At 54.1% G+C, this 14,734-nt stretch overlaps 1 protein-coding gene across 1 annotated transcript in view; it reads left to right on the top strand.

The window, feature by feature from the left end:
• The window catches only part of LOC144799871 (cytochrome P450 4B1-like), a 444,500-nt gene that overhangs the window by 114,219 nt on the left and 315,547 nt on the right, over window positions 1-14,734 (top strand). The window lies entirely within an intron of this gene.

The following is a 14,734-nucleotide window of genomic DNA, read 5'->3' as shown; positions in this document are numbered from 1 at the left end:
GAAACAAGCTTCCGAGGACCGATTTCTGGCATTCCAGCCGTCCCCAGCCCGGCTTGCTTGAATCCAGTGGCAAAGTGAGCAAGGAACTCACGTCTGAGCATACCCTGCCACACTTATGGCGGCCAAAGCGGTACAAAAGGGGGTGGTGATGGATGGAGCATCTGAACCAATTAAACACTCACACCCAGTCAAAAGATCTGGGTTTGATCCATCACCGTTCTTTAGCCCACTCGGCCACCCCAGTTCAGACATGGCTATATGCAAATCAGTCTGATCCTGTGCCTCATGGGAACAGTCCAGCACGAACTGCCAAGCCATGCCTTCCCTGGACCGGAAACAAGCTTCTGAGGACCAGATTCTGGCATTCCAGCCGTCCCCAGCCCGGCTTGCTTGAATCCAGTGGTAAAGTGAGCAAGGGACTGACGTCTGAGCATACCCTGCCACACTTCTGACGGCCAAAGCGGTACAAAAGGGGGTGGTGATGGACGGAGCATCTGAACCAATCAAACACTCACACCCAGTCAAAAGATCTGGGTTTGATCCATCACCGTTCTTTAGCCCACTCTGCCACCCCAGTTCAGACATGGCTATATGCAAATCAGTCTGACCCTGTGCCTCATGGGAACAGTCCAGTCCGAACTGCCAAGCCATGACTTCCCTGGACCGGAAACAAGCTTCCGAGGACCGGTTTCTGGCATTCCTGCCGTCCCCAGCCCGGCTTGCTTGAATCCAGTGGCAAAGTGAGCAAGGGACTCACGTCTGAGCATACCCTGCCACACTTATATTAGCCAAAGTGGTACAAAAGGGGGTGGTGATGGACGGAGCATCTGAACCAATCAAACACTCACACCCAGTCAAAAGATCTGGGTTTGATCCATCACTGTTCTTTAGCCCACTCTGCCACTCCAGTTCAGACATGGCTATATGCAAATCCGTCTGACCCTGTGCCTCGTGGGAACAGTCCAGCCCGAACTGCCAAGCCATGCCTTCCCTGGACCGGAAACAAGCTTCCGAGGACCGGTTTCTGGCATTCCAGCCATCCCCAGCCCGGCTTGCTTGAATCCAGTGGCAAAGTGAGCAAGGGACTCATGCCTGAGCATACCCTGCCACACTTATAGCGGCCAAATCGGTACAAAAGGGGGTGGTGATGGACAGAGCATCTGAACCAATCAAACACTCACACCCAGTCAAAAGATATTGGTTTGATCCATCACCGTTCTTTAGCCCACTCTGCCACCCCAGTTCAGACATGGCTATATGCAAATCAGTCTGACCCTGTGCCTCAAGGCAACAGTCCAGCCCGAACTGCCAAGCCATGCCTTCCCTGGACCGGAAACAAGCTTCCGAGGACCGGTTTCTTGCATTCCAGCCGTCCACAGCCCGGCTTCCTTGAATCCAGTGGCAAAGTGAGCAAGGGACTCATGTCTAAGCATACCCTGCCACACTTATGGCGGCCAAAGCGGTACAAAAGGGGGTTGTGATGGACGGAGCATCTGAACCAATCAAACACTCACACCCAGTCAAAAGATCTGGGTTTGATCCATCACCGTTCTTTAGCCCACTCTGCCACCCCAGTTCAGACATGGCTATATGCAAATCAGTCTGACCCTGTGCCTCATGGGAACAGTCCAGCCCGAAGTGCCAAGCCATGCCTTCCCTGGACCGGAAACAAGCTTCCGAGGACCGGTTTCTGGCATTCCAGCCATCCCCAGCCCAGCTTGCTTGAATCCAGTGGCAAAGTGAGCAAGGGACTCACGTCTGAGCATACCCTGCCACACTTATGGCGGCCAAAGCAGTACAAAAGGGGGTGGTGATGGACGGAGCATCTGAACCAATCAAACACTCACACCCAATCAAAAGATCTGGGTTTGATCCATCACCGTTCTTTAGCCTACTCTGCCACCCCAGTTCAGACATGGCTATATGCAAATCAGTCTGACCCTGTGCCTCATGGGAACAGTTCAGCCCGAACTGCCAAGCCATGCCTTCCCTGGACCGGAAACATGCTTCCGAGGACCGGTTTCTGGCATTCCAGCCGTCCCCAGCCCGGCTTGCTTGAATCCAGTGGCAAAGTGAGCAAGGGACTCACGTCTGAGCATACCCTGCCACACTTATGGCGGCCAAAGCGGTACAAAAGGGGGTGGTGATGGACGGAGCATCTGAACCAATCAAACACTCACACCCAGTCAAAAGATCTGGGTTTGATCCATCACCGTTCTTTAGCCCACTCTGCCACCCCAGTTCAGACATGGCTATATGCAAATCAGTCTGACCCTGTGCCTCATGGGAACAGTCCAGCCCGAACTGCCAAGCCATGCCTTCCCTGGACCGGAAAAAAGCTTCCGAGGACCGGATTCTGGCATTCCAGCCGTCCCCATCCCGGCTTGCTTGAATCCAGTGGCAAAGTGAGCAAGGGACTCACGCCTGAGCATACCCTGCCACACTTATGGTGGCCAAATCGGTACAAAAGGGGGTGGTGATGGATGGAGCATCTGAACCAATCAAACACTCACACCCAGTCAAAAGATATTGGCTTGATCCATCACCGTTCTTTAGCCCACTCTGCCACCCCAGTTCAGACATGGCTATATGCAAATCAGTCAGACCCTGTGCCTCAAGGGAACAGTCCAGCCCGAACTGCCAAGCCATGCCTTCCCTGGACCGGAAACAAGCTTCCGAGGACCGGTTTCTGGCATTCCAGCCGTCCACAGCCCGGCTTCCTTGAATCCAGTGGCAAAGTGAGCAAGGGACTCACGTCTAAGCATACCCTGCCACACTTATGGCGGCCAAAGCGGTACAAAAGGGGGTGGTGATGGACGGAGCATCTGAACCAATCAAACACTCACACCCAGTCAAAAGATCTGGGTTTTGTCCATCACCGTTCTTTAGCCCACTCTGCCACCCCAGTTCAGACATGGCTATATGCAAATCAGTCTGACCCTGTGCCTCATGGGAACAGTTCAGCCCGAACTGCCAAGCCATGCCTTCCCTGGACCGGAAACATGCTTCCGAGGACCGGTTTCTGCCATTCCAGCCGTCCCCAGCCCGGCTTGCTTGAATCCAGTGGCAAAGTGAGCAAGGGACTCACGTCTGAGCATACCCTGCCACACTTATATTGGCCAAAGTGGTACAAAAGGGGGTGGTGATGGACGGAGCATCTGAACCAATCAAACACTCACACCCAGTCAAAAGATCTGGGTTTGATCCATCACCGTTCTTTAGCCCACTCTGCCATTCCAGTTCAGACATGGCTATATGCAAATCAGTCTGACCCTGGCCCTCAAGGGAACAGTCCAGCCCGAACTGCCAAGCCATGCCTTCCCTGGACCGGAAACAAACTTCCGAGGACCAGTTTCTGGCATTCCAGCCGTCCACAGCCCGGCTTCCTTGAATCCAGTGGCAAAGTGAGCAAGGGACTCACGTCTAAGCATACCCTGCCACACTTATGGCGGCCAAAGCGGTACAAAAGGGGGTTGTGATGGACGGAGCATCTGAACCAATCAAACACTCACACCCAGTCAAAAGATCTGGGTTTGATCCATCACCGTTCTTTAGCCCACTCTGCCACCCCAGTTCAGACATGGCTATATGCAAATCAGTCTGACCCTGTGCCTCATGGGAACAGTCCAGCCCAAACTGCCAAGCCATGCCTTCCCTGGACCGGAAACAAGCTTCCGAGGACCGGTTTCTGGCATTCCAGCCATCCCCAGCCCAGCTTGCTTGAATCCAGTGGCAAAGTGAGCAAGGGACTCACGTCTGAGCATACCCTGCCACACTTATGGCGGCCAAAGCAGTACAAAAGGGGGTGGTGATGGACGGAGCATCTGAACCAATCAAACACTCACACCCAATCAAAAGATCTGGGTTTGATCCATCACCGTTCTTTAGCCTACTCTGCCACCCCAGTTCAGACATGGCTATATGCAAATCAGTCTGACCCTGTGCCTCATGGGAACAGTTCAGCGCGAACTGCCAAGCCATGCCTTCCTTGGACCGGAAACATGCTTCCGAGGACCGGTTTCTGGCATTCCAGCCGTCCCCAGCCCGGCTTGCTTGAATCCAGTGGCAAAGTGAGCAAGGGACTCACGTCTGAGCATACCCTGCCACACTTATGGCGGCCAAAGCGGTACAAAAGGGGGTGGTGATGGACGGAGCATCTGAACCAATCAAACACTCACACCCAGTCAAAAGATCTGGCTTTGATCCATCACCGTTCTTTAGCCCACTCTGCCACCCCAGTTCAGACATGGCTATATGCAAATCAGTCTGACCCTGTGCCTCATGGGAACAGTCCAGCCTGAACTGCCAAGCCATGCCTTCCCTGGACTGGAAACCAGCTTCCGAGGACCGGTTTCTGGCATTCTAGCCGTCCCCAGCCCTGCTTGCTTGAATCCAGTGGCAAAGTGAGCGAGGGACTCACGTTTGAGCATACCCTGCCACACTTATGGCGGCCAAAGCGGTACAAAAGGGGGTTGTGATGGACGGAGCATCTGAACCAATCAAACACTCACACCCAGTCAAAAGATCTGGGTTTGATCCATCACCGTTCTTTAGCCCACTCTGCCACCCCAGTTCAGACATGGCTATATGCAAATCAGTCTGACCCTGTGCCTCATGGGAACAGTCCAGCCCAAACTGCCAAGCCATGCCTTCCCTGGACCGGAAACAAGCTTCCGAGGACCGGTTTCTGGCATTCCAGCCATCCCCAGCCCAGCTTGCTTGAATCCAGTGGCAAAGTGAGCAAGGGACTCACGTCTGACCATACCCTGCCACACTTATGGCGGCCAAAGCAGTACAAAAGGGGGTGGTGATGGACGGAGCATCTGAACCAATCAAACACTCACACCCAATCAAAAGATCTGGGTTTGATCCATCACCGTTCTTTAGCCTACTCTGCCACCCCAGTTCAGACATGGCTATATGCAAATCAGTCTGACCCTGTGCCTCATGGGAACAGTTCAGCGCGAACTGCCAAGCCATGCCTTCCTTGGACCGGAAACATGCTTCCGAGGACCGGTTTCTGGCATTCCAGCCGTCCCCAGCCCGGCTTGCTTGAATCCAGTGGCAAAGTGAGCAAGGGACTCACGTCTGAGCATACCCTGCCACACTTATGGCGGCCAAAGAGGTACAAAAGGGGGTGGTGATGGACGGAGCATCTGAACCAATCAAACACTCACACCCAGTCAAAAGATCTGGGTTTGATCCATCACCGTTCTTTAGCCCACTCTGCCACCCCAGTTCAGACATGGCTATATGCAAATCAGTCTGACCCTGTGCCTCATGGGAACAGTCCAGCCCGAACTGCCAAGCCATGCCTTCCCTGAACCGGAAACAAGCTTCCGAGGACTGGTTTCTGGCATTCCAGCCGTCCCCATCCCGGCTTACTTGAATCCAGTGGCAAAGTGAGCAAGGGACTCACGCCTGAGCATACCCTGCCACACTTATGGTGGCCAAATCGGTACAAAAGGGGGTGGTGATGGACGGAGCATCTGAACCAATCAAACACTCACACCCAGTCAAAAGATATTGGCTTGATCCATCACCGTTCTTTAGCCCACTCTGCCACCCCAGTTCAGACATGGCTATATGCAAATCAGTCTGACCCTGTGCCTCAAGGGAACAGTCCAGCCCGAACTGCCAAGCCATGCCTTCCCTGGACCGGAAACAAGCTTCCGAGGACCGGTTTCTGGCATTCCAGCCGTCCACAGCCCGGCTTCCTTGAATCCAGTGGCAAAGTGAGCAAGGGACTCACGTCTAAGCATACCCTGCCACACTTATGGCGGCCAAAGCGGTACAAAAGGGGGTGGTGATGGACGGAGCATCTGAACCAATCAAACACTCCCACCCAGTCAAAAGATCTGGGTTTGATCCATCACCGTTCTTTAGCCCACTCTGCCACCCCAGTTCAGACATGGCTATATGCAAATCAGTCTGACCCTGTGCCTCATGGGAACAGTCCAGCCCGAACTGCCAAGCCATGCCTTCCCTGGACCGGAAACAAGCCTCCGAGGACCGGTTTCTGGCATTCCAGCCGTCCCCAGCCCGGCTTGCTTGAATCCAGTGGCAAAGTGAGCAAGGGACTCACGTCTGAGCATACCCTGCCACACTTATGGCGGCCAAAGCAGTACAAAAGGGGGTGGTGATGGACGGAGCATTTGAACCAATCAAACCCTCACACCCAGTCAAAAGATCTGGGTTTTGTCCATCACCGTTCTTTAGCCCACTCTGCCACCCCAGTTCAGACATGGCTATATGCAAATCAGTCTGACCCTGTGCCTCATGGGAACAGTTCAGCCCGAACTGCCAAGCCATGCCTTTCCTGGACCGGAAACAAGCTTCCGAGGACCGATTTCTGGCATTCCAGCCATCCCCAGCCCGGCTTGCTTGAATCCAGTGGCAAAGTGAGCAAGGGACTCACGTCTGAGCATACCCTGCCACACTTATGGCGGCCAAAGCGGTTCAAAAGGCAGTGGTGATGGACGGAGCATCTGAACCAATCAAACACTCACACCCAGTCAAAAGATCTGGGTTTGATCCATCATCGTTCTTTAGCCCACTCTGCCACCCCAGTTCAGACATGGCTATATGCAAATCAGTCTGATCCTGTACCTCATGGGAACAGTCCAGCCCGAACTGCCAAGCCATGCCTTCCCTGGACCGAAAACAAGCTTCCGAGGACCAGATTCTGGCATTCCAGCCATCCCCAGCCCGGCTTGCTTGAATCCAGTGGTAAAGTGAGCAAGGGACTCACGTCTGAGCATACCCTGCCACACTTATGGCGGCCAAAGCAGTACAAAAGTGGGTGGTGATGGACGGAGCATCTGAACCAATCAAACACTCACACCCAATCAAAAGATCTGGGTTTGATCCATCACCGTTCTTTAGCCTACTCTGCCACCCCAGTTCAGACATGGCTATATGCAAATCAGTCTGACCCTGTGCCTCATGGGAACAGTTCAGCGCGAACTGCCAAGCCATGCCTTCCTTGGACCGGAAACATGCTTCCGAGGACCGGTTTCTGGCATTCCAGCCGTCCCCAGCCCGGCTTGCTTGAATCCAGTGGCAAAGTGAGCAAGGGACTCACGTCTGAGCATACCCTGCCACACTTATGGCGGCCAAAGAGGTACAAAAGGGGGTGGTGGTGGACGGAGCATCTGAACCAATCAAACACTCACACCCAGTCAAAAGATCTGGGTTTGATCCATCACCGTTCTTTAGCCCACTCTGCCACCCCAGTTCAGACATGGCTATATGCAAATCAGTCTGACCCTGTGCCTCATGGGAACAGTCCAGCCCGAACTGCCAAGCCATGCCTTCCCTGGACCGGAAACAAGCTTCCGAGGACTGGTTTCTGGCATTCCAGCCGTCCCTATCCCGGCTTGCTTGAATCCAGTGGCAAAGTGAGCAAGGGACTCACGCCTGAGCATACCCTGCCACACTTATGGTGGCCAAATCGGTACAAAAGGGGGTGGTGATGGACGGAGCATCTGAACCAATCAAACACTCACACCCAGTCAAAAGATATTGGCTTGATCCATCACCGTTCTTTAGCCCACTCTGCCACCCCAGTTCAGACATGGCTATATGCAAATCAGTCTGACCCTGTGCCTCAAGGGAACAGTCCAGCCCGAACTGCCAAGCCATGCCTTCCCTGGACCGGAAACAAGCTTCCGAGGACCGGTTTCTGGCATTCCAGCCGTCCACAGCCCGGCTTCCTTGAATCCAGTTGCAAAGTGAGCAAGGGACTCACGTCTGAGCATACCCTGCCACACTTATGGCGGCCAAAGCAGTACAAAAGGGGGTGGTGATGGACGGAGCATCTGAACCAATCAAACCCTCACACCCAGTCAAAAGATCTGGGTTTTGTCCATCACCGTTCTTTAGCCCACTCTGCCACCCCAGTTCAGACATGGCTATATGCAAATCAGTCTGACCCTGTGCCTCATGGGAACAGTTCAGCCCGAACTGCCAAGCCATGCCTTCCCTGGACTGGAAACCAGCTTCCGAGGACCGGTTTCTGGCATTCTAGCCGTCCCCAGCCCTGCTTGCTTGAATCCAGTGGCAAAGTGAGCAAGGGACTCACGTTTGAGCATACCCTGCCACACTTATGGCGGCCAAAGCGGTACAAAAGGGGGTGGTGATGGACGGAGCATCTGAACCAATCAAACATTCACACCCAGTCAAAAGATCTGGGTATGATCCATCACCGTTCTTTAGCCCACTCTGCCACCCCAGTTCAGACATGGCTATATGCAAATCAGTCTGACCCTGTGCCTCATGGGAACAGACCAGCCCGAACTGCCAAGCCATGCCTTCCCTGGACCTGAAACAAGCTTCCGAGGACCGATTTCTGGCATTCTAGCCGTCCCCAGCCCGGCTTGCTTGAATCCAGTGGCAAAGTGAGCAAGGGACTCACGTCTGAGCATACCCTGCCACACTTATGGCGGCCAAAGCGGTTCAAAAGGCAGTGGTGATGGACGGAGCATCTGAACCAATCAAACACTCACACCCAGTCAAAAGATCTGGGTTTGATCTATCACCGTTCTTTAGCCCACTCTGCCACCCCAGTTCAGACATGGTTATATGCAAATCAGTCTGATCCTGTGCCTCATGGGAACAGTCCAGCCCGAACTGCCAAGCCATGCCTTCCCTGGACCGAAAACAAGCTTCCGAGGACCAGATTCTGGCATTCCAGCCGTCCCCAGCCCGGCTTGCTTGAATCCAGTGGTAAAGTGAGCAAGGGACTCATGTCTGAGCATACCCTGCCACACTTCTGACGGCCAAAGCGGTACAAAAGGGGGTGGTGATGGACGGAGCATCTGAACCAATCAAACAATCACACCCAGTCAAAAGATCTGGGTTTGATCCATCACCGTTCTTTAGCCCACTCTGCCACCCCAGTTCAGACATGGCTATATGCAAATCAGTCTGACCCTGTGCCTCATGGAAACAGCCCAGCCCGAACTGCCAAGCCATGCCTTCCCTGGACCGGAAACAAGCTTCCGAGGACCGGTTTCTGGCATTCCAGCCGTCCCCAGCCCGGCTTGCTTGAATCCAGTGGCAAAGTGAGCAAGGGACTCACGTCTGAGCATACCCTGCCACACTTATGGTGGCCAAAGCGGTACAAAAGGGGGTGGTGATGGACGGAGCATCTGAACCAATCAAACACTCACCCCCAGTCAAAAGATCTGGGTTTGATCCATCACCGTTCTTTAGCCCACTCTGCCACCCCAGTTCAGACATGGCTATATGCAAATGAGTCTGACCCTGTGCCTCATGGGAACAGTCCAGCCCGAACTGCCAAGCCATGCCTTCCCTGGACCGGAAACAAGCTTCCGAGGATCGGTTTCTGGCATTCCAGCCGTCTCCAGCCCGGCTTGCTTGAATCCAGTGGCAAAGTGAGCAAGGGACTCACGTCTGAGCATACCCTGCCACACTTATGGCGGCCAAACCGGTACAAAAGGGGGTGGTGATGGACGGAGCATCTGAATCAATCAAACAGTCACCCCCAGTCAAAAGATCTGGGTTTGATCCATCACCGTTCTTTAGCCCACTCTGCCACCCCAGTTCAGACATGGCTATATGCAAATCAGTCTGACCCTGTGCCTCATGGGAACAGTCCAGCCCGAACTGCCAAGCCATGCCTTCCCTTTACCGGAAACAAGCTTCCGAGGACCGGTTTCTGGCATTCCAGCCGTCCCCAGCCCGGCTTGCTTGAATCCAGTGGCAAAGTGAGCAAGGGACTCACGTCTGAGCATACCCTGCCACACTAATGGCGGCCAAAGCAGTACAAAAGGGGGTGGTGATGGACGGAGCATCTGAACCAATCAAACACTCACGCCCAGTCAAAAGATCTGGGTTTGATCCATCACCGTTCTTTAGCCCACTCTGCCACCCCAGTTCAGACATGGCTATATGCAAATCAGTCTGACCCTGTGCCTCATGGGAACAGTCCAGCCCGAACTGCCAAGCCATGCCTTCTCTGGACCGGAAACAAGCTTCCGAGGACCGGTTTCTGGCATTCCAGCCGTCCCCAGCCCGGCTTGCTTGAATCCAGTGGCAAAGTGAGCAAGGGATTCACGTCTGAGCATACCCTGCCACTCTTATGGTGGCCAAAGCGGTACAAAAGGGGGTGGTGATGGACGGAGCATCTGAACCAATCAAACACTCACACCCAGTCAAAAGATCTGGGTTTTATCCATCACCGTTCTTTAGTCCACTCTGCCACCCCAGTTCAGACATGGCTATATGCAAATCAGTCTGACCCTGTGCCTCATGGGAACAGTCCAGCCCGAACTGCCAAGCCATGCCTACCCTGTACCGGAAACAAGCTTCTGAGGACCGGTTTCTGGCATTCCAGCCGTCCCCAGCCCGGCTTGCTTGAATCCAGTGGCAAAGTGAGCAAGGGACACATGTCTGAGCATACCCTGCCACACTTATGGCGGCCAAAGCGGTACAAAAGGGGGTGGTGATGGACGGAGCATCTGAACCAATCAAACACTCACACCCAGTCAAAAGATCTGGGTTTTATCCATCACCGTTCTTTAGTCCACTCTGCCACCCCAGTTCAGACATGGCTATATGCAAATCAGTCTGACCCTGTGCCTCATGGGAACAGTCCAGCCCGAACTGCCAAGCCATGCCTACCCTGTACCGGAAACAAGCTTCTGAGGACCGGTTTCTGGCATTCCAGCCGTCCCCAGCCCGGCTTGCTTGAATCCAGTGGCAAAGTGAGCAAGGGACTCATGTCTGAGCATACCCTGCCACACTTATGGCGGCCAAAGCGGTACAAAAGGGGGTGGTGATGGACGTAGCATCTGAACCAATCAAACACTCACACCCAGTAAAAAGATCTGAGTTTGATCCATCACCGTTCTTTAGCCCACTCTGCCACCCCAGTTCAGACATGGCTATATGCAAATCAGTCTGACCCTGTGCCTCATGGGAACAGTCCAGCCCGAACTGCCAAGCCATGCCTTCCCTGGACCGGAAACAAGTTTCCGAGGACCGGTTTCTGGCATTCCAGCCAGCCCCAGCCCGGCTTGCTTGAATCCAGTGGCAAAGTGAGCAAGGGACTCATGTCTGAGCATACCATGCCACACTTATGGCGGCCAAAGCGGTACAAAAGGGGGTGGTGATGGACGGAGCATCTGAACCAATCAAACACTCACACCCAGTCAAAAGATCTGGGTTTGATCCATCACCGTTCTTTAGCCCACTCTGCCACCCCAGTTCAGACATGGCTATATGCAAATCAGTCTGACCCTGTGCCTCATGGGAACAGTCCAGCCCGAACTGCCAATCCATGCCTTCCCTGGACCGGAAACAAGCTTCCGAGGACCGGTTTCTGGCATTCCAGCTGTCCCCAGCCCGGCTTGCTTGAATCCAGTGGAAAAGTGAGCAAGGGACTCACGTCTGAGCATACCCTGCCACACTTATGGCGGCCAAAGCGGTACAAAAGGGGGTGGTGATGGACAGAGCATCTGAACCAATCAAACACTCACACCCAGTCAAAAGATCTGGGTTTGATCCATCGCCGTTCTTTAGCCCACTCTGCCACCCCCGTTCAGACATGGCTATATGCAAATCAGTCTGACCCTGTGCCTCATGGGAACAGTCCAGCCCGAACTGCCAATCCATGCCTTCCCTGGACCGGAAACAAGCTTCCGAGGACCGGTTTCCAGCATTCCAGCCGTCCCCAGCCCGGCTTGCTTGAATCCAGTGGCAAAGTGAGCAAGGGACTCACGTCTGAGCATACCCTGCCACACTTATGGCGGCCAAAGCGGTACAACAGGGGGTGGTGATGGACCGAGCATCTGAACCAATCAAACACCCACACCCAGTCAAAAGATCTGGGTTTGATCTATTGCCATTCTTTAGCCCACTCTGCCACCCCAGTTCAGACATGGCTATATGCAAATCAGTCTGACCCTGTGCCTCATGGGAACAGTCCAGCCCGAACTGCCAAGCCATGCCTACCCTGGACCGGAAACAAGCTTCTGAGGACCGGTTTCTGGCATTCCAGCCGTCCCCAGCCCGGCTTGCTTGAATCCAGTGGCAAAGTGAGCAAGGGACTCACGTCTGAGCATACCCTGCCACACTTATGGCGGCCAAAGCGGTGCAAAAGGGGGTGGTGATGGACGGAGCATCTGAACAAATCAAACACTCACACCCAGTCAAAAGATCTGGGTTTGATCCATCACTGTTCTTTAGCCCACTCTGCCACCCCAGTTCAGACATGGATATATGCAAATCAGTCTGACCCTGTGCCTCATGGGAACAGTCCGGCCCGAACTGCCAAGCCATGCCTTCCCTGGACCCGAAACAAGCTTCCGAGGACCGGTTTCTGGCATTCCAGCCGTCCCCAGCCCGGCCTGCTTGAATCCAGTGGCAAAGTGAGCAAGGTACTCACGTTTGAGCATACCCTGCCACACTTTTGGCGGCCAAAGCGTTACAAAAGGGGGTGGTGATAGACGGAGCATCTGAGCCAATCAAACACTCACACCCAGTCAAAAGATCTGGGTTTGATCCATCACCGTTCTTTAGCCCACTCTGCCACCCCAGTTCAGACATGGCTATATGCAAATCAGTCTGACCCTGTGCCTCATGTGAACAGTCCAGCCCGAACTGCCAAGCCATGCCTTCCCTGGACCGTAAACAAGCTTCCGAGGACCGGTTTCTGGCATTCCAGCCGTCCCCAGCCCGGCTTGCTTGAATCCAGTGGCAAAGTGAGCAAGGGACTCACGTCTGAGCATACCCTGCCACACTTATGGCTGCCAAAGCGGTACAAAAGGGGGTGGTGATGGACAGAGCATCTGAACCAATCAAACACTCACACCCAGTCAAAAGATCTGGGTTTGATCCATCGCCGTTCTTTAGCCCAATTTGCCACACCCGTTCAGACATGGCTATATGCAAATCAGTCGGACCCTGTGCCTCATGGGAACTGTCCAGCACGATCTGCCAAGCCATGCCTTCCCTGGACCGTAAACAAGCTTCCGAGGACCGGTTTCCGGCATTCCAGCCGTCTCCAGCCCGGCTTGCTTGAATCCAGTGGCATAGTGAGCAAGGGACTCACGTCTGAGCATACCCAGCCACACTTATGGCGGCCAAAACAGTACAAAAGGGGGTGGTGATTGACGGAGCATCTGAACCAATCAAACACTCACACCCAGTCAAAAGATCTGGGTTTGATCCATCACCGTTCTTTAGCCCACTCTGCCACCCCAGTTCAGACATGGCTATATGCAAATCAGTCTGACCCTGTGCCTCATGGGAACAGTCCAGCCCGAACTGCAAAGCCATGCTTACCCTGGACCGGAAACAAGCTTCCGAGGACCGGTTTCTGGCATTCCAGCCGTCCCCAGCCCGGCTTGCTTGAATCCAGTGGCAAAGTGAGCAAGGGACTCATGTCTGAGCATACCATGCCACACTTATGGCGGCCAAAGCGGTACAAAAGGGGGTGGTGATGGACGTAGCATCTGAACCAATCAAACACTCACACCCAGTAAAAAGATCTGAGTTTGATCCATCACCGTTCTTTAGCCCACTCTGCCACCCCAGTTCAGACATGGCTATATGCAAATCAGTCTGACCCTGGGCCTCATGGGAACAGTCCAGCCCGAACTGCCAATCCATGCCTTCCCTGGACCGGAAACAAGCTTCCGAGGACCGGTTTCTGGCATTCAAGCCGTCCCCAGCCTCTTGCTTGAATCCAGTGGCAAAGTGAGCAAGGGACTCACGTCTGAGCATACCCTGCCACACTTATGGCGGCCAAAGCGGTACAACAGGGGGTGGTGATGGACGGAGCATCTGAACCAATCAAACACTCACACCCAGTCAAAAGATCTGGGTTTGATCCATCACCGTTCTTTAGCCCACTCTGCCACCCCAGTTCAGACATGGCTATATGCAAATCAGTCTGACCCTGTGCCTCATGGGAACAGTCCAGCCCGAACTGCCAAGCCATGCCTTCCCTGGACCGGAAACAAGTTTCCGAGGACCGGTTTCTGGCATTCCAGCCGTCCCCAGCACGGCTTGCTTGAATCCAGTGGCAAAGTGAGCAAGGGACTCATGTCTGAGCATACCATGCCACACTTATGGCGGCCAAAGTGGTACAAAAGGGGGTGGTGATGGACGGAGCATCTGAACCAATCAAACACTCACACCCAGTCAAAAGATCTGGGTTTGATCCATCACCGTTCTTTAGCCCACTCTGCCACCCCAGTTCAGACATGGCTATATGCAAATCAGTCTGACCCTGTGCCTCATGGGAACAGTCCAGCCCTAACTGCCAATCCATGCCTTCCCTGGACCGGAAACAAGCTTCCGAGGACCGGTTTCCGGCATTCCAGCCGTCCCCAGCCCGGCTTGCTTGAATCCAGTGGCAAAGTGAGCAAGGGACTCACGTCTGAGCATACCCTGCCACACTTATGGCGGCCAAAGCGGTACAAAAGGGGGTGGTGATGGACGGAGCATCTGAACCAATCAAACACTCACACCCAGTCAAAAGATCTGGGTTTCATCCATCACTGTTCTTTAGCCCACTCTGCCACCCCAGTTCAGACATGGCTATATGCAAATCAGTCTGACCCTGTGCCTCATGGGAACAGTCCGGCCCGAACTGCCAAGCCATGCCTTCCCTGGACCGGAAACAAGCTTCAGAGGACCGGTTTCTGGCATTCCAGCTGTCCCCAGCCCAGCTTGCTTGAATCCAGTGGCAAAGTGAGCAAGG

The sequence above is a fragment of the Lissotriton helveticus genome, chromosome 1_2, assembly GCF_964261635.1.
Source record: "Lissotriton helveticus chromosome 1_2, aLisHel1.1, whole genome shotgun sequence".
Lineage (NCBI taxonomy): Eukaryota > Metazoa > Chordata > Amphibia > Caudata > Salamandridae > Lissotriton > Lissotriton helveticus.
This window is presented reverse-complemented; position numbering and strand designations above follow the sequence as displayed.